Source organism: Macaca mulatta, chromosome 13 (genome assembly GCF_049350105.2).
Source record: "Macaca mulatta isolate MMU2019108-1 chromosome 13, T2T-MMU8v2.0, whole genome shotgun sequence".
NCBI lineage: Eukaryota > Metazoa > Chordata > Mammalia > Primates > Cercopithecidae > Macaca > Macaca mulatta.
In genome coordinates, this window is record NC_133418.1 from 78,122,411 (window position 1) to 78,139,236 (window position 16,826).

At 39.4% G+C, this 16,826-nt stretch overlaps 1 protein-coding gene across 4 annotated transcripts in view; it reads right to left on the reverse strand.

Annotated features, from left to right (window-relative positions):
* The window catches only part of SOCS5 (suppressor of cytokine signaling 5), a 64,420-nt gene extending 47,920 nt beyond the window's left edge, over positions 1 to 16,500 (reverse strand). The window contains exon 1 of one of the 4 annotated variants that reach the window (XM_028831620.2): positions 16,314 to 16,500. The gene's annotated coding sequence lies outside the window, so the exon portion shown is untranslated. Of the gene's footprint in view, positions 1 to 15,254; positions 15,919 to 15,975; positions 16,247 to 16,313 lie in introns of those variants that run through there. The other 3 variants (XM_028831618.2, XM_028831619.2, NM_001266928.1) reach the window with 3 other exon arrangements.
* Positions 16,501 to 16,826: the final 326 nt, after the last annotated feature.

Here is a 16,826-nt window from a genome sequence, read left to right on the forward strand (position 1 = left end):
GTAAATATTAAAGACATATTTGGCCGGGCACGGTGGCTCAAGCCTGTAATTCCAGCACTTTGGGAGGCCGAGACGGGCGGATCATGAGGTCAGGAGATCGAGACCATCCTGGCTAAAACGGTGAAACCCCGTCTCTACTAAAAAAAAAAATACAAAAAACTAGCCGGGCGCGGTGGCGGGCGCCTGTAGTCCCAGCTACTCGGGAGGCTGAGGCAGGAGAATGGCGTGAACCCGGGAGGCAGAGCTTGCAGTGAGCTGAGATCCGGCCACTGCACTCCAGCCTGGGCGACAGAGCAAGACTCCGTCTCAAAAAAAAAAAAAAAAAAAAAAAAAGACATATTTTTTTCTTCTTGACAGGTCTCATTCTCTGTCACCCAGGCTCAAAGCACAGTGGCATGATCTAGGCTCACTGCAGCCTCAACAGCCCAGAGCTCAAGCAATCCTCCCACCTAAGCTTCCAGAGTAGCTGGAATTACAGGTATGAGCCACCATGTCCAGCTAATTTTTGTTATTTTTTGTAGATACTGTGTTGCTCAGGCTGGTCTTAAACTCCTGGGTTCAAGCAATCCGCCCACCTCAGCCTCCCAGAGTGCTGGGATTACGGTATTTTTGTCACTTTTAATTGCTTGAAAAGGTGACTGCCTGACAAAGCAAAAAGAACACTTAAACTCAAAATGCATGTCAACAAAGCACAAAATATGGAAAAGAAGAACTGGAAGTAACTATGACGATTCTTGAACTACACACTAAGTGGTAAAATATTAGTTGAAGGCAAATCATGATTAACTAATTAAGGCTGCCAATAAAAAAATTTAAAGAGATATAAGTTACAAACCAACAGGAAAGATAAAATACAATCATAAAAAATAATCCATCCAAAAACAGGTAGAAAATCAAGGAAAAAAGAAACAACACGGACCAACAGAAAACAAATAGTAAGATGGCACATTTTCATTCAACTGTATCAAAATTACATTAAGTGCAAATGGTCTAAGCCATTGGTTGGCATGGGGGCGTGGCTATGTTCCAATAAAATTTTATTTACATAAACAGGTGGCAGGCCAGATTTAACCTGCCAGCCATAGTTTGCCAACCCTGGTCTAAACACATCAATTAAAGGAGAGATTATCAGACTAGATAAAAAAAGTGAGACCCAACTACATACTCCCTACAAGAAATCCACTCTAAATATAATGATATAAATAGGTTAAAAGTAAAACGATGAAAAAGATATATCATGTAAATACTAATCAAAAGAAAAGTTTGTATCAGACGGAGACTTCAGAACGACGGAAACTACCTGGGATAAAGAGGACCATTTCATGATGACAGAGGGGTCAATTCATCAATAAGACTTAATCTTAAATGTGCATGCACTCAACAGTGCTGTAAGCTATGCCTGAAATAGGAAACAAAACCTAATAGAACTAACTGAAAGAAGAAACAGACAAATCCAAAACTGCAGTTGGAAACTTCAACCCTCCTCTCACAATAGTTGACAGAACCATAGACAGAAAATCAATAAAGATGTAAGATATAAGAAAATCAGACTAACCTAACTGGCATTTATAGAACACCCCACCTAGTAACAGGAAAATAAATATTCTTTTCAAGTACCCATTGAACATTCACCAAGACAAACCATATGTTGGGCCATAAAACAATCAAAAAGTTTATATTGGTTGAAGTTATTAAGAGTATGTATGTTCTCTGATCACCATGGCATTAAATGAAAACACAGTAACAAAAGGATACCTGAAAAATACCAAATATTTGAAAATTATTTGGAAACATTTTTTCAAACAACCCATGGGTCAAATAAATTACAAGAGGAATTTAAAAATATTTTGAATGGAATAATAATTAAATCATCAATATCTGTGGGATGCAGCTAAAGAATGCTTACAGGGAAACTTACAGCTTTAAATGTTAATAATTGTTTTTTAAAAGGAGTTTTGAAAATCAATGATCTAAGCTTTCACTTAAAACTAGGGAAAAAAGAGCAAATTAAACCCAAAGTAAGGAGGAGGGAAGGAATTAAAGAGCTCAAATCATGAAACGGAAAACAGATAAACCACAGAGAAAAAGCAATGTCAAAAGTTGGTTCTTGGAAAGGATTTATGAAATTGATATTCTTTTCTCAAGTTAGATTAATCAAGGGGAAAAAAGGAGAAAAGGCATCCAATCTCAAGAATGAAAGAAGGAAAAGATCCTACTGACATAAAAAGGAAATACTGTTTCATAAAATTTATAATTTATTTTCATGCTGATAAATCCAACAGATTCTCCAAAACACAAATTACCAAAACAGACATAAAAAAGAAAAAGAAAATCTGGGTAGTCTTATATTTGTTTTAGACCCAGAGACTCATTGTGTCACCCACCCTGGAGTGCAGTGGCATGATCACAGCTCACTGCAGCCTCCATCTCCCAGGTTCAAAGGATCTTCCTGCCTCAACCTCCTGAGTAGCTGGAACTACAGGTGTGCACCACCACGCCTGGCTAATTTTTAAATTTTTGGTAGAGATAGGGTCTGCCTATGTCGCCTAATCTGGTCTCAAACTTCTGGGCTCAAGTGATCTTCCCACCTCAGCCTCCCCAAATGCTGGGATTACAGGTGTGAGTCACCATGCTAGGCCTATATTCATTATTTTATAAATTAAATTCCTTAATTAAGAACTTTCCACAAAGAAAACTACAGGTCCAGATGGCTTCACTGATAAATTCCATCAAACATTTAAGAAAGAACATCAATTTTACCCAAATTCTTCCACAAGATAAGAGAAAAAGCCTCCTAATTCATTTTATAAAGTCAGCATAACTCTGATACCAAAACAAGATAAAGGCCTTAAAAAACAAACAAACTACAGACCAAGAATAATCCCTCATTGAATCCAGAGGAAACAAAACAAAAAACAAAAACAAAAACAAAAAACAACAATACATCTCAACCAAGTTTATCTCAAGAATGCAAGGTTGGTTTAATAATCAAATACTAATCAATGTAATTCACCATCTTAATAGAATAAAGAAGAAATACCAATAAGCATCTCAATAGATGCAGAATCATTTTTTAAGAAAGCTAAACATCCACTTATGGGGGGAAAAAACCTCTAAGCAAAAAGAACTTCTTCAATCTGATAAAGGACATCTATGAAAAATGTATAGCTAACATATACAATGGTAAAAGAGTTCTTTCCACACTAAAAAAGAAGATCTAAATAGAGCTATATTATGTTAATGTTAAGATGGTAATTCTCTCCAATTCATACATTCAAATGCAACCCTAATAAAAATTCCAAAAGGCTTTTTTGTAGATATTGATAAGCTGATTACAAAATGTATGTTGAAAGGTACAATTTCCACCTAAAAAAAAGAAAAAGTCTAAACAATCTTGAAAAAGAACTAAACTGGAGAAGTTCTATTACCTTATTTCAAGACTTAATGCTACGGTAAATCAGGACAGTGTGATAATGGCAGAAAGACAAATAGATGAACAGAATAGAGTTTAGAGACAGATCCACACTTACTCCATTAACTGAGCTTTAACAAGGTGCCAAAGCAATTAATGGGGAAAGGAAAGTATACTGTGTTGGAACAATTAGCTATCCATATGGAGGCAAAAATCTAATCTTAATCGATAACTCAGCCTCAATACACAAAAATTACTACCATAAAGCATCTGGAAGAAAACACAGGATAATATCTTCACAACTGTGGGGGTGGCAAAGATTCTTAGACAGGACCCAGAAAACACTAACATAAGAGGAAATATTGATAAAACAGATGACTAAATATAAAACTTTTGTTAATCGAAAGATGCCACCAAGACGATCAACAGTCAAGCCACAAACTAGGAGAAAAATCTGTAATACATTTACGTGACAAAGAAGTTGTATCCAATTAGTATACAAATCCTAACACTTAACAGTAAAATGACATAAAATTGGTAACTGGCTAGTGTCTTGAACAGACATATCACTAAGGATGATAAGCAAAATAGCCTATAAGCACATGACAAACTGCATGACATCAAGAGTCACAGGGAAAATGCAAATTCAAACCACAATGAGATAACCCAGTAAGATGACTAAATCAAATATTGATGATAATAAGAAACAGAACTGTCACGGATTGCTAGTGGGAATGTAAAATGGTAAAACTATCTCAGAAATTGAATTGTTCTGCAAGTTTCTCATAATGCTAAACACAGACCTACTTTAAAACCCAGCAGTTCCACTTCATGTATTGACCCAAGAGAAAAGAAAATGTGTCACAAAAAGACTTACACAAGAATGTTCATGGTAGCTTTATTCACAACAGTTGAAAACTAGAAACAATTTTTTCCACAATAATAATATTCATACAATGGAATACTACTCTACAACTAAAAGGAACAATTATTACATGTAACATGGATGAACCTCAAAAACATGCTGATAAAAAGAAGCCAGACTCAAAAGAGTACATACTGTATGACTCCATTTATATAGAATTCTAGAACAAAGTTAATCTTCAGTGAAATAAATCAGAACAGTGACTGCAGTCACGGAAAAGGAGAAACAGGAAGGACTCAATGGGAAAGGAGCACAGGGGCTCTTTCTGGGTGACAGAAATCATAAATTACAAAGAGGTATTAATTGTCCAAACTAATGTTGAACTTAGGTGTATCTTGAACCTGGTATATATCCCTATTTACATCCTTAAATTTTCTTTTTTAGTGTAGAAAGAACTCAGTCTTTCACCACTGAACATGATGTTAGCTATAGGTTTTTAATAGATGCCCTTTATCAGACTGAAGAAGTTCTCTTCTATATTTAGTTTGCTTAGAGTTTTTTTTTTTTCACAAGTAGATGTTAAGGTTATTAAAGATACTTAGTGTATGGAACTGTACATACACTTAATATCTGTGTATTTCACTATATGTAAATTATACTTCCACTTTTTAAAAAAATTAAAGGAGGCCAGGTACGGTGGCTCACACCTGTAATCACAGCACTTTGGGAGGCTGAGGCGGGTGGATCACAAGGTCAGCAGGTCAAGACCAGTCTGAGCAACACGGGGAAACCCCATCTCTACTAAAAATATAAAAATTAGCTGGGAGTGGTGGCACACACCTGTAATCCCAGCTACTCAGGAGGCTGAGGCAGAAGAATTGCTTGAACTCAGGAGGTGGAGGTTGCAGTGAGCCGATATTGCACCACTGCACTCCAGCCTGGGCAACAGAGCAAGACTCTATCTAAAACAATTAAAAAAAAAATACACAATTAAAGGAAAACAACAATCAAAAACTGAAATTCTATCTTCTTACTCTTTGCCCACCCTCTAGAACAGTATCTCCTACACTTTGGTTTGAGGACCATATATATCAGAATCACTTGAACCCTTGCCTTAACTTTTAATGAATCAGAATTCAAGCATGGGGGTGGGAGACTAGAAATCTGTATTTTAAAAAAGAGCCCCAGGTAATTCTCATGTCCAGGAAAGTTTAAGAACTGCTGTTATAGAATGTAAGGAGAAAACAAAAATATACAAGGGATTTAAAAATAGTATGTAAATTAAGTAATCAGTGCTACAAACATCATAAACTGTAACAGTGGTCACTACCCCTAAATTGCTATTTAAATTATGTTACAGTATCCTCTGTTCTCGTTCAATTTTCTACTTAGTGCTTTAGGGAGTTGCAATTCCAAATTTTAGTCTTCAACCATCTAACCACCCGAATTTCTCATTAATCCTAACTCAAAATGTGCATTTTAGATAAGAACTCTTGTTCACCAGGTCCTTCGCTTCCCCCTGCTGCCCCACCCTTAATGTTCTATTACTTTCTTGATACTGTTTTCCCCATCTCTTAATAGTGTTATTCCTACTTTTCTCTGCACAGCCTTGTCTTTCTACCTCCTTTAAAACAGAATCCAAAACTCATCTTTTCCACTAAGTGCTAAACACCACCTAAGTCAGATTCTTGCCAAATTCCCTTCAGCACTTGAAGATCTTCCTCCTAACAGACTTATTTTACTGAAATTGGACATCTCATCTTAATGACAAATTAACCCCATCTCTTGCTTAGAAAGTAGAACCTTTGGGGGAGAACTGAAAAGATTACAGCCTCTTCTCTCAAGCTGTTTTTATTTTTCCCTCTTTAAGTTGCTCTAAGGGGCTGGAGAGGTAAACAGGCAAAGAGGGAAAGAGGCAAGGTGCTAGTTGCTTGGGGATGCTCTGAAATAGACACACAAAAAAGTGAAAGCCTGTAATGCCCGCACTTTGGGAGGCCAAGGTGGGCGGATCGGAAGGTCAAGAGATTGAGACCATCTGGCCAACATGGTGAAACCCCGTCTTTATTAAAAATACAAAAATTAGCTGGGCGTGGTGGTGCATGCCTGTAGTCCCCACTACTTGGGAGGCTGAGGCAGGAGAATCGCTTGAACCCGGGAGGTGGAGGTTGCAGTGAGCTGAGATGATGCCACTGCATTCCTGCCTGGCGACAGAGCAAGACTCCGTCTCAAAAAAAAAAAAAAGACTTCAGGATTCAGTATCTGTTCAGACCACTTCACAGCCCAAAGAAGCAAACAGGGATTCCAAAAAGAAATTCTAGTTGAGGGATAAGGAAGTGCATTTGTGCATTTGTCTAAGAATCCTGTATTGTTCTGGATGGCTAGCCAGGATACTGAAGGCAGGAAGCAAGATCCCAATTGGCACAGTGTTTCAAGGACACACAAATATTTCTGGCTTTCTGGCAGCAAATATTTTTCTGTATTTTTTGTAAGGCTAGGTAGCAGAGTTTGGGGTGGCAATGGGTAACAGGTAAATATTATGAAATGTCTACACTCTTGAACTAAGTACCAGTAATGGCAGTTAGTTTTTGTTCTGAACACATTATCATTTAGATATTCTGGGCATTACTCATCTATTTTCAACTACAAAGTATATGCCTTCAAAATCGTATCTATAAACCTGACCACGCTCCTGATCCAGACCCGTATTTCCAACTGACATTGGAATTAGTATCACTACTTACCTAAAAAGCATTATCACTTACCTGAAATTAAACTCAGTATTCTCTCTCTCCCAAACTTGCATATATTATTCTATTGCCAAGGCAGGAACCTTATACTCATAAACAACTTCTATCACCTTCTAACATTAACAAAATCTGGAGGACTCAAACTTTTAAATATCTCTGAAATCAGCAGTGTTCTTGTTTCCAACCCCACTACAAATTCCTTAATTCAGACCATCCTGAACTACAGCAGAGCCTTAAATGTCGTCCTTGACTGTCATCCATCTACCACAAGCCAAAGAGAATTGCTTCATTCACTCACCTTGCCCATGTGTATTACAGACAGTCCCTCAATTACAATTTGGTTCAACTCACAACCATTCTGTTTTCCATTTTCAGTACAGTATTCATTAAATTATATGATATTCAACACTTTATTATAAAATAGGCTTTGTGTTAGATTATTTTGCCCAACTGTAGACTAATGTAAGTGCTCTGAGCACGTTTAAGGTAGGATAGGCTAAGCTATGGTGTTTGGTAGGTTAGGCATATTAAATGCATTTCTGACCTAGTGATATTTTCAACTTAGGATGGGTTTATCAGGACTAACCCCACTGTAAGTTGAGGAGCATTTGTATTTGCTCAGTAATTATCTGGTAATGTGTCCAATCTTTTCTCCTCCAGAATATTCTCTTTATTACTGCTATGATCAATTTTCTAAAACACGAAACTGTTCGTGTCACTTCCCATCTATAAAACTAAATAAAAATCCACACTCCTAGTATGGCTACATACAAAACCCTTCACAATTTGTTCCCCTCCTGCCTCGGTCCTAGTCTGATTTCCTAATTTTCTTTTGCACTAATTTAGAAAAATCAAATAGCATCTTCCTCCTTAAATACTCTATGTCCTTTCATGTCCAATAATCTACAATGAATAGTACTTCAGTCCAGCTTATTTCATTTTTATGAGCGCTCTTATACTATTTACAATCATTAGCTAAACCTATACAGAAGTAATGAGTGAAGAAACAATCAGACAACACACTAATTCTCAATTAGCTTATTTTCATAGCCTTATTAACATGGCCAATATAGACTAAATGAAAAGTGATTAAAAAGTTTCAACTATCTCCTGAGCTTCCACTTTACAGTAAATTGTTGTTAAAATTCTTCCGTTATAGATGTAATACCTACCTTTTGACTGACAGGCACAAATAGAACTATAATTCAACTTTCTCCACATTTGTCCTTTCCCTCTCATCTTTAACACCTCCCTTCCCCACTTCTCCTCTGCCTTCTGTGCTAGTCCTGCCACCTAAATTTTCACTGCATCCTCTTTGTCCACTCTGCAAAAGGAACATCAGTATTCCTCTATCCTCATTTGTACAGCATTTAAAATCTGTAAAGCATTTTTACATACACTTACTCACTTGATCCTTACAATCTTACTTTTTGAGATTCCAAAATCAAAGGCTGCCCTTGGTACTTTCTTATATTTTATCTCAGTTTTGAGGAAACTGCAGTTCAAACAAGTTCAGTGACTCATCTAATATACTGCTATTCCCTCTGCCTGCAACTCCACAACCCCTCTTCAGACTGGCTGATCTCTCAAGACACAGTTCAAGCTTTCCTCTACCTCCAGTGCAAAAAGAATGTTATGCTTATTTCCATGCCATCCTAATGTTTTTCACATCACTACTTTATACCACTAGAACAATCCAGGTCTCTGGACTCCTATTCTGGTGACTTTTCTATTAAACAATATTTTCCTTGTTAATTAATGTTCCTTTTATTAATATAACCATTCAGTATTTTATAAAGTCAAAGGGAGAAATGTCAGGGGTCACCAGAGGTGACTAAAACTGTACACCAAGACATTCCTAGCTTTCCTTAAAAATCAAGAATTTAAGGAATGTCTCTAAATCCTCTCAAAGTATTTAGATACCATCCTTGTGGTAAAATGACATCCAAAGCCAACCGTAGCAAACAGTAAAAGAGCACTTCACAAACCCTAAATTAAATTATTACAAGTTTTAAGTGCTGCCTCCTAATATCCTGGGAAATGTCTAGGATTAACAACCAAAAGACTAGCACATTAGTCCCAACTCTACCACACATGCGCTGACTTGTGAAAGTCACTTAACCTTCCCGTGTCAAACCTGCTCTTCTATAAAATGGGATAATGCCACCCACCTTTCTGAACTAAGAGAATTAAATGAAAGAACGGTCATAATAAATCACTTAGCCTGGAACATAATAAACAGTCAAAATACGATAACCCCTTTATTATTTTTATATAACATCATTTTTATTTTCAGAACCATGCCCAACATGTTTAACATATCCTTGGACTTTCTGGCCCAGCAACAACCACAATAAATACCTTCAAGGAAGTCATCTAGATAACTTCTGGATCCCCTTCCTGGGTCACAATTCAGGTCCTATAAATATAATTTGGAATATCTTCCCCTAAGTGCATTATCTTGTTCTGTGCCACATGAAAACTCATCAGAGAATATCCCTGTAGCTTCTCCTTGCTGGCTTGGCTTTTAACTACCTGGAACGCACATGGAGTCAGCTGCAAATCTGGCAACTGTCACTGCCAGTCCGTCTTTTAAATCATTTATAAAAATGTGAAATAAAACTGATCCTAGTACTGATCACCTGAAGGATAATGGGGTTGGACTGCTGTTCTCATGTAAATAGCCAATGTCAAAAACTAAATAATTAGATAAATGAGCTCCCCTTTGGCCATACGCATATTTTAACTGTAAGAAAGTGCTTGAGCTTCTCCTTAAAAGATTATATTTAACATTCAGTGGGTTTATCCTTTAGCTTTAAGTACATTTCAGATGCTTTCCTATCTGGTAATCTGCAGGAAAAAACAAACTCAGTTTCTTCACACTGTCCTTCAACAATCAACACAGAAGACTTTTGTGACCTCAAAACATATATGTAGGGATTTCTCTCTACCAAAAAGCAAGCAATCAATTCTAAAGTGACTACCAACTGGGTGTCCTCTAATTCAAACCCATTCTGACACCAGCTACACCTAGAGAGAGCGTGAGATTGCACAGGTTGAGGACTCAGTCCCAAAAGACTGAGCTCCACTTCTGATGCCAATCTCAAGCTCCATTATTTTACCTGTGCTTTTCTGACCAACCGGCTATAAACTGGGTTTCCTACAACCCTCTCCTTGAGTTTGATTAATTTGCTAAAGCAGTTCACAGAACTCAGGGAAACACTGTAAAGTAAGTAATAGTGTTTTACAACACTTTTGCTGGTTATTACAAAGGGTATTTTAAGGATACAAATAAACAGCCAGAAGTAGTGATAAATACGGCAAGGTCTGGAGTGCAGGAGCTTCTGTCCCCATGGGGTTGGAGTGGGCCATCCTCCCAGCACATGGATGGGTTCTTGTCCATCTTCCTGGAAGCCCCCACAGGTCTGGCCCTCTCTTCTCCCCAGTGGTTGGGAGGTGGAGTGGAAAGTGCCAACCCTCAGAGCTCAAGGCTGATTTCCCTGGAGGATCAACACCTCCAACCAGTGTTTACCTAGGGACTTTCCAAAAATAGCCTCATTAACATATGCTCAGGAGTGTTTGAAAGGGCTTGTTGTAAATAACAAAAGACTATCTTTCACCTTTATTGCTCAGAAGCGGTTTCAGAGCTGCTTCAGGAACCAAGGATAAGAGGCCAACTGCTTTAACAAAAGATATTCTTATTGCTCTAGTGCTTAGGAAATAACGAGGCTTACAGGAGCTGTGTTGAGCCAGGAACCACAGCCGAAAAGCAAACTGTATACAGTACATAATAATATTACATCCTGATACAAAGGCGTGCCAACCTGTGGGATTCAGGATTTACACTACGGTTAAATTCCTACAAAATCCAGTTCACCTCAACACTTTTCTCTATCCAACCTCCAATTCTTAGATCCTAACTCCCCTTCCTCCAACTACCTACCATATACACAGGTCTAACCTGCAGTTCCCATATCATTTCCATTCCACCATTCTAGTTCTCATCATTCCATTTTCCCTATATCTATTATTTAAATAAGCTTCCATCCTTTTAAATTGCTTGAAATACTTCTAACTCAAGGATACTGCTCAGAATAGGAAGACTGGACATTGTTCCTGTTTATAGTCATCTTCAAATAAAATAAGGAAGTCAATTTAAAGACAATCCCAGAGCACACAAGCCCATTTCAAATACAATTTTAAAAAAATTATCTTCATTACTGCTTCCTCTTATCAGCTTTGATAAAAAGATTACTGTATGAAAGTTCATCAAAGTAAGTTAAATTTAATTTTGGTGTTAAGCAGCATATGAACCTGTGAAAATATATTCTTGCTATATTATATTTCATAATACAGTATGGTCTCTCTGAAATCATTCCCTACAATTTTTCACGTACATATAAAGGCAGAAAACTAATTCTCAGGTCACTAAGATGCAAATTTATCCAATATTAACATGAGTCAACAATCCAGCCTAATTACCCTTTCAAGATTACTTCTGCTCTAACCAGATTCAAAAGCCCTCCCCCTCCCCTCCCCTTGAAAGTAGGATAGCTGGCTAACTCAGATGAAGAATTTGTTAAGATGGACAAGGCAAATAATTCATATTTTCCCTCTTTCACTCTCTAACAACTGCACTGAAGCTAAGAAAGTAATTTGTACAGTCTACACCTACTCAGTTCACATACCCATGAATTTTAAATATGAATAACAGCCCATTCACAATGGCATAATTATCTTTAAATGTATAAAGAAAACTCCAACCTAATGAAAAAATGAGCAATGGTTGGTTATATTTTAACATGACATGCCTTCTAAAACCATATTTAACTAATTTATTCACATGATTAGATTATGTAATAGACTTGAAGAAAGTACCTATGAAATTCCTAAAAGTATGTCATGAATGCAATAAATGTCCAATAAATTGTGGTAACTTCATAATCCTTATTATAAGCGTTAACCAAAAGATTATTAGAAATTGGTCACCCTTCACACACTAAAATTCTGTATCAGTGAAAAAAAATAAGTAACTGTGGAAACTTGTGATGGCTACATGTGACTTTCTTAGCCCTGCTAGCATCGCTTTGGACTAAAGAGTTGGCCCAGGTATTTATCAACTGAAGTACCACCAACAGCATGCCTGCCTGAGATCTAAAACAGTAGCAAGACTATTACTAGTACAGTAACAATGCTTTTGAGCTATAGCTTGTTTCTAATTTTAATCCTTCACCTGTGAAATAGACTCACTTCAATGAAACTCTAAAAATAAGAGCAATTAAAAGACATTATGTGAGATACATTTAAAAAATAATGAAAATTAATGTTAAAACATAGTCATTAAAAAAGAGCTCTTGCAAAACAGATAAGAAGTTACATATTGTGACAGAAGGCAAAGACGCTGTAAGGAAAGACCACAAAGATGCATGAGAATCAAAGTTAAAAGGACTACAGATGGAAGAAGGGCTGTTACAAAAGCAACAGAAAAACCTGAGAAGGCAGAACCATTGAACACCAAGAGAAATTCACCATTCTTTAGGTGATACACCATTAACAAAGATTCTGAGATAACTTATGACTCAAACTATCACCGTCAAAAACATTTGCTAAAACACATGGTCATGACACTAGTTGGACCTGGGTTACAGCAAATTAAAAAGAACCGTATGTTATAAAATTGGAGTCACACAAATTTTATCACTAAAATCTCAGCTTAATGAATGAAGTCATCAAAATATTCGCTTAATAGAAAACAGGGTTCAATGATTTTCCCATGGTTCCACTGGCAGAGAAGAGCTGCGATCAATAATTAATAATTCCTGACTTATAATTCCTGACTTCCTCACCTAAGCATACCCAGCAGGTCTCTAGTACTCTAGTACTGTATTTTCACTAGAATACCTGCAATTCAATTATTAATATTTTTGTTCTAGAATAATGAAACTGCAACAAGGATCTCCCAACGACATTCAGAAACACATTCACTCTAATCTGATATGCAGACCTAATTAAAGGTCCAAGGTAAGCAGAGAAGGAGAGCAATACCAAACATCAGAGCATCATTTGCACCAAGCACCCCCCTACCGAAGACTATGATTTGATCGTGCATTTTTCCAGGAATTTTTGTAACTTGTAAGTGCGCGTACAGCAAGGAAATAAATGGGCACACAACTACCTAATTACACTTAACGAACCACAGAGAATAATGTCTAATATTTGCTGTACCCTTTCTCTGTAGTAGGTAGGCACGGTTAAACCTCACCACTATGCTGTGAGGTAGGTACTTTTAACACCCTCCCTTACAAATGAGTAAACTCAGGTACACAGTGGTTAAATCACTTGCCTGAGATATGTGAAGGGGCTGGGATACAAACCCTGTCTTTCTCTATTACAACTATGATAGGAATGATGTATTCATAATGACCATGTAATTCTACTCTCTTTTTAAAGGTACTAAACTCATTTTAACAAAACCCCACACTAATTGAAAATAATAATTTTCATACAATTTACTTTCAAAATATAAAAGCCTTTTGAATTTTGAAAATCTTTTAAGCAATTAATTTTTAGCATAAAAATTACAGAATGCTGAACTACTCTAAGACATTCATTGAATATTTTCATCTAAATGACAGTTTGTCTCTTTCCAATGACAGGGAACTATCAGCACTAACACTAACAATGCAGCGTATTGTTTTAAACTTTTAAATAAAAGCTCATCCAGTTTTACATAATGTCACGGATAAAAGTAGTCAACTCAAACTTCTTCATCCTTAGAAGGGAACAATATTACAAATAATCCAAAAACCATTAATAGTTGGCACGAGAATGCTTTAGAAATAAACAATGTGAAAGTGTTCAGTAGAAAAATCTCTGTACTGGAGTCCATAGACCTGCCCACCAATCCTGGCCCCACCACTAAATAGCAATTTAATCCCTTCAACTGCTCTGGGCCTTGGTTTCCTAATCTGCAAAACATCATCTCCATGGTCTACCCTTCCAGCTCTAGAAGAAATGTGACTCATACACATACATCTTCTTTCCAAGCCTCCCATTCTCATTCTGTTTAGTTATTACTACAACTTCACAGCCAGTAAGTGTTATTTTTCCTTAGTTCCACAAAAGGAGAAAACAGTCCAGTCTAACTAAACAAAGGTGATAGGGGAAAGCTTTCCTGACCACTGGTTTGCCATAGATGATTATCAAGGTGAATAATGTAGAAGCTATTATAATGTTAAAAGGTGTTAGGTTTCAATATTTTAGGCTACTGTTTTGCATGCCAGTACATTCTCCCTGAGGACGAATAGTAAAATTCAAGGACAATAGGGAGAAAATATATATAATTATCCACTAGTTATTCAAGAACTTAGAAGGTGCCAACTCAAAATGTTAACACCTTTCTGCAGAAATGTTTTCTCTGATGGATAAAAGGGCCAAAATATGATCTACAAATTTTTCCAGAAGATGTTCAAGAACTAATCAGCTTTCATTTTGTAAACCGTACTCTACAAATGTAAAACATTACTAACATATATAAAATTAAGAAAATATTCGTAAGATTAAAGATCTCTTCTCAGTGAAATGAAGAACCGCCACGGACTGCAACAGAGGTGCATTCTGGGGACCACCACTGCCTAAACCCGGTGTGCATTTTCTATGTTCCCAACCCACTCTCAAGAGTGCTATATAAATGAAAAATTATTAAAATTAAACTCAACAACTGACATTAAGATTACCAATTGTTAGGAAACTCAACCTGATTTTAGTATTGCTTAATAGAGTTGCTAGCTTACCACCTCCTTCCCAGTCAACACAAGTTAAAATATTTTAAAACTTCTATAGAATCCGTAGTTCAATTTTGCATGATCTTGTAGAGAAACGAAAGTAAGGAAAAGAATGTGAATTACTTATTAGTCCTCTAGAATAACAGTCAGTAGTACATAATAGCACAATCCATTCTAAATGTTAAATAGGGAAGAAGTAAGCCACCACTATGGATAGAGAGGTTGCTACAAAAATTTCAAGGTGTAGTTATGAGAATTTCCAGAAAAACTTGTAACTGATAGAATATCATCAAACATACACATACATTTTTCAATAAAAGATAATTGACAAAGTCCAGCAGCCAGGCACCCTTTAGTTGGAATGCCACAAGAAACGGTCAAAATTTCCTTGTGACTCCAAATCCTCAAGCCTTTCAAAGTTCAGAACCAAACCAAGATGTACTTACAGTGTTTTTTAGCATCCTTCTTTAAATGCAATTCCCTCTCCACAGAGTCACTCCGCTTCTCCTACTCGGATGCCCAAACCCCACATCAAAGACTCTTAGGAGCCCAAGTAGTTGCAGAGGGGTCTTCCAGCTCCCGCCTCCGCATCCCTTACCCACGTAGGTTAGTTAAACCTCCCGGGGCACTCAATTCATTTCCCACATCTATACTCCTCGGTTCCCTCCCTCATCCCCCAGAGGATCTTTTCTCCTCGACCTTGAAGACCCCCAGATCGGGCTCTTGGAGCCCCAGGTGACTTGGTCGGTGCTCCCTTCCCTTCAGCCTGCGTAACTGCTTCAGTCTCCAGTGGCCTCCCCGCGACCCCCCACGACCCTGATCACGAATGCCCTCCTACTGGCCCCGGACGACTCCCTTCCCCTTAGGTACCCCACGTTCCTCCAACCAGGAAAACAATTCCACAGAAATGCATCGAGAGCCTACTAAGCGCAAGCTCCCACTGTGCGCGGCATGGTCTGCACGGGGCTCGCGGCCCGGGCTCGCCGTCCTTTTCCCGGCCAGCCCATCCCAGCCCGAGGCCAGCGCTGCCTCCGCCGGGGTGCGGGGGCGACAGCCGGGGGCGGAATGAGCCAGGCGCGGGCACTGGGGCACCGAGAGGCGGCCGCGGACAACAGCGCGGGGCCGGGGTCCAGGCGGCGGGCCGGGCGCGACCGCAGGGACACTCACCGTTCGGGGCGCGCGGGGCGGCCTCATCCAGGGCACCTGCGATCAGGCAGGACGGGCCCGGACGGCGCAGTCACCGACAGGGCGAGTCCGCCTGCCCTCTGGTGCGTCCTGTCCCCTCCGACTGCCCAGCGAGCGCAGCCTCGCTTCCTCCGGACGGAGCCCGGGGACCCCAGCTCCGCCGGATGCCCCCGCCAGGCCCCCACCCCCTTCCCTGCCGCCTCCCCCTCTTCACCCGTTTCCCCTCCCCCCTCCCCCCAACCCCCACCAGAATGGAAAATACCTCCCGGGGCGGGGGGCGGGGGGCGGGGAGGGGCCCGCCTCTCTGAAGGGCAGCCTACCGTGACCAATAGCAGGCGGGGCTTTAGAGGGGCGGGATTCCTAGCGGCCAATCCGGAGGCGGGTAGGTGAAGGCCGAAGGAGGGAGGCAGGGCGCGAGAGTGGGGCGGCCCTGGAGTCAGGGAGGTCCGGCCGCTTGGGTGCGCGCTGTGCGCGGCTGCCATTTTGGAGTCGGGCAGCTGCGACGGCGGCCGTGTCCGGCCGGGGAAAAGGAGGAGCCAGTCAGGTGGGAGAGAGGCGGTCACGTGGACATGAGAGGCGGGGTAAAGCGGGCTGCGGCCCGAAGGGAGGGGTCGACGGCGTTGAGTCTCGGGAGTTGGGGGGATGTCACGTGGTCGGAGAAGGGCCAGCGGTGGGCTTGTGGGTGGAAGGTCAACCTGAAGTAGCAGTTGGGGGAAAGCTTTGTCCCTGGTTTCAAGTCTTAGGGAGAAGGAGAGGAAAGTGCTGAATGGAGGGCGTGAGTGCCGGTTAGGAAAATGTGAATGAGTCTCCGTAGCGCCCTTCAGCATGGAGCC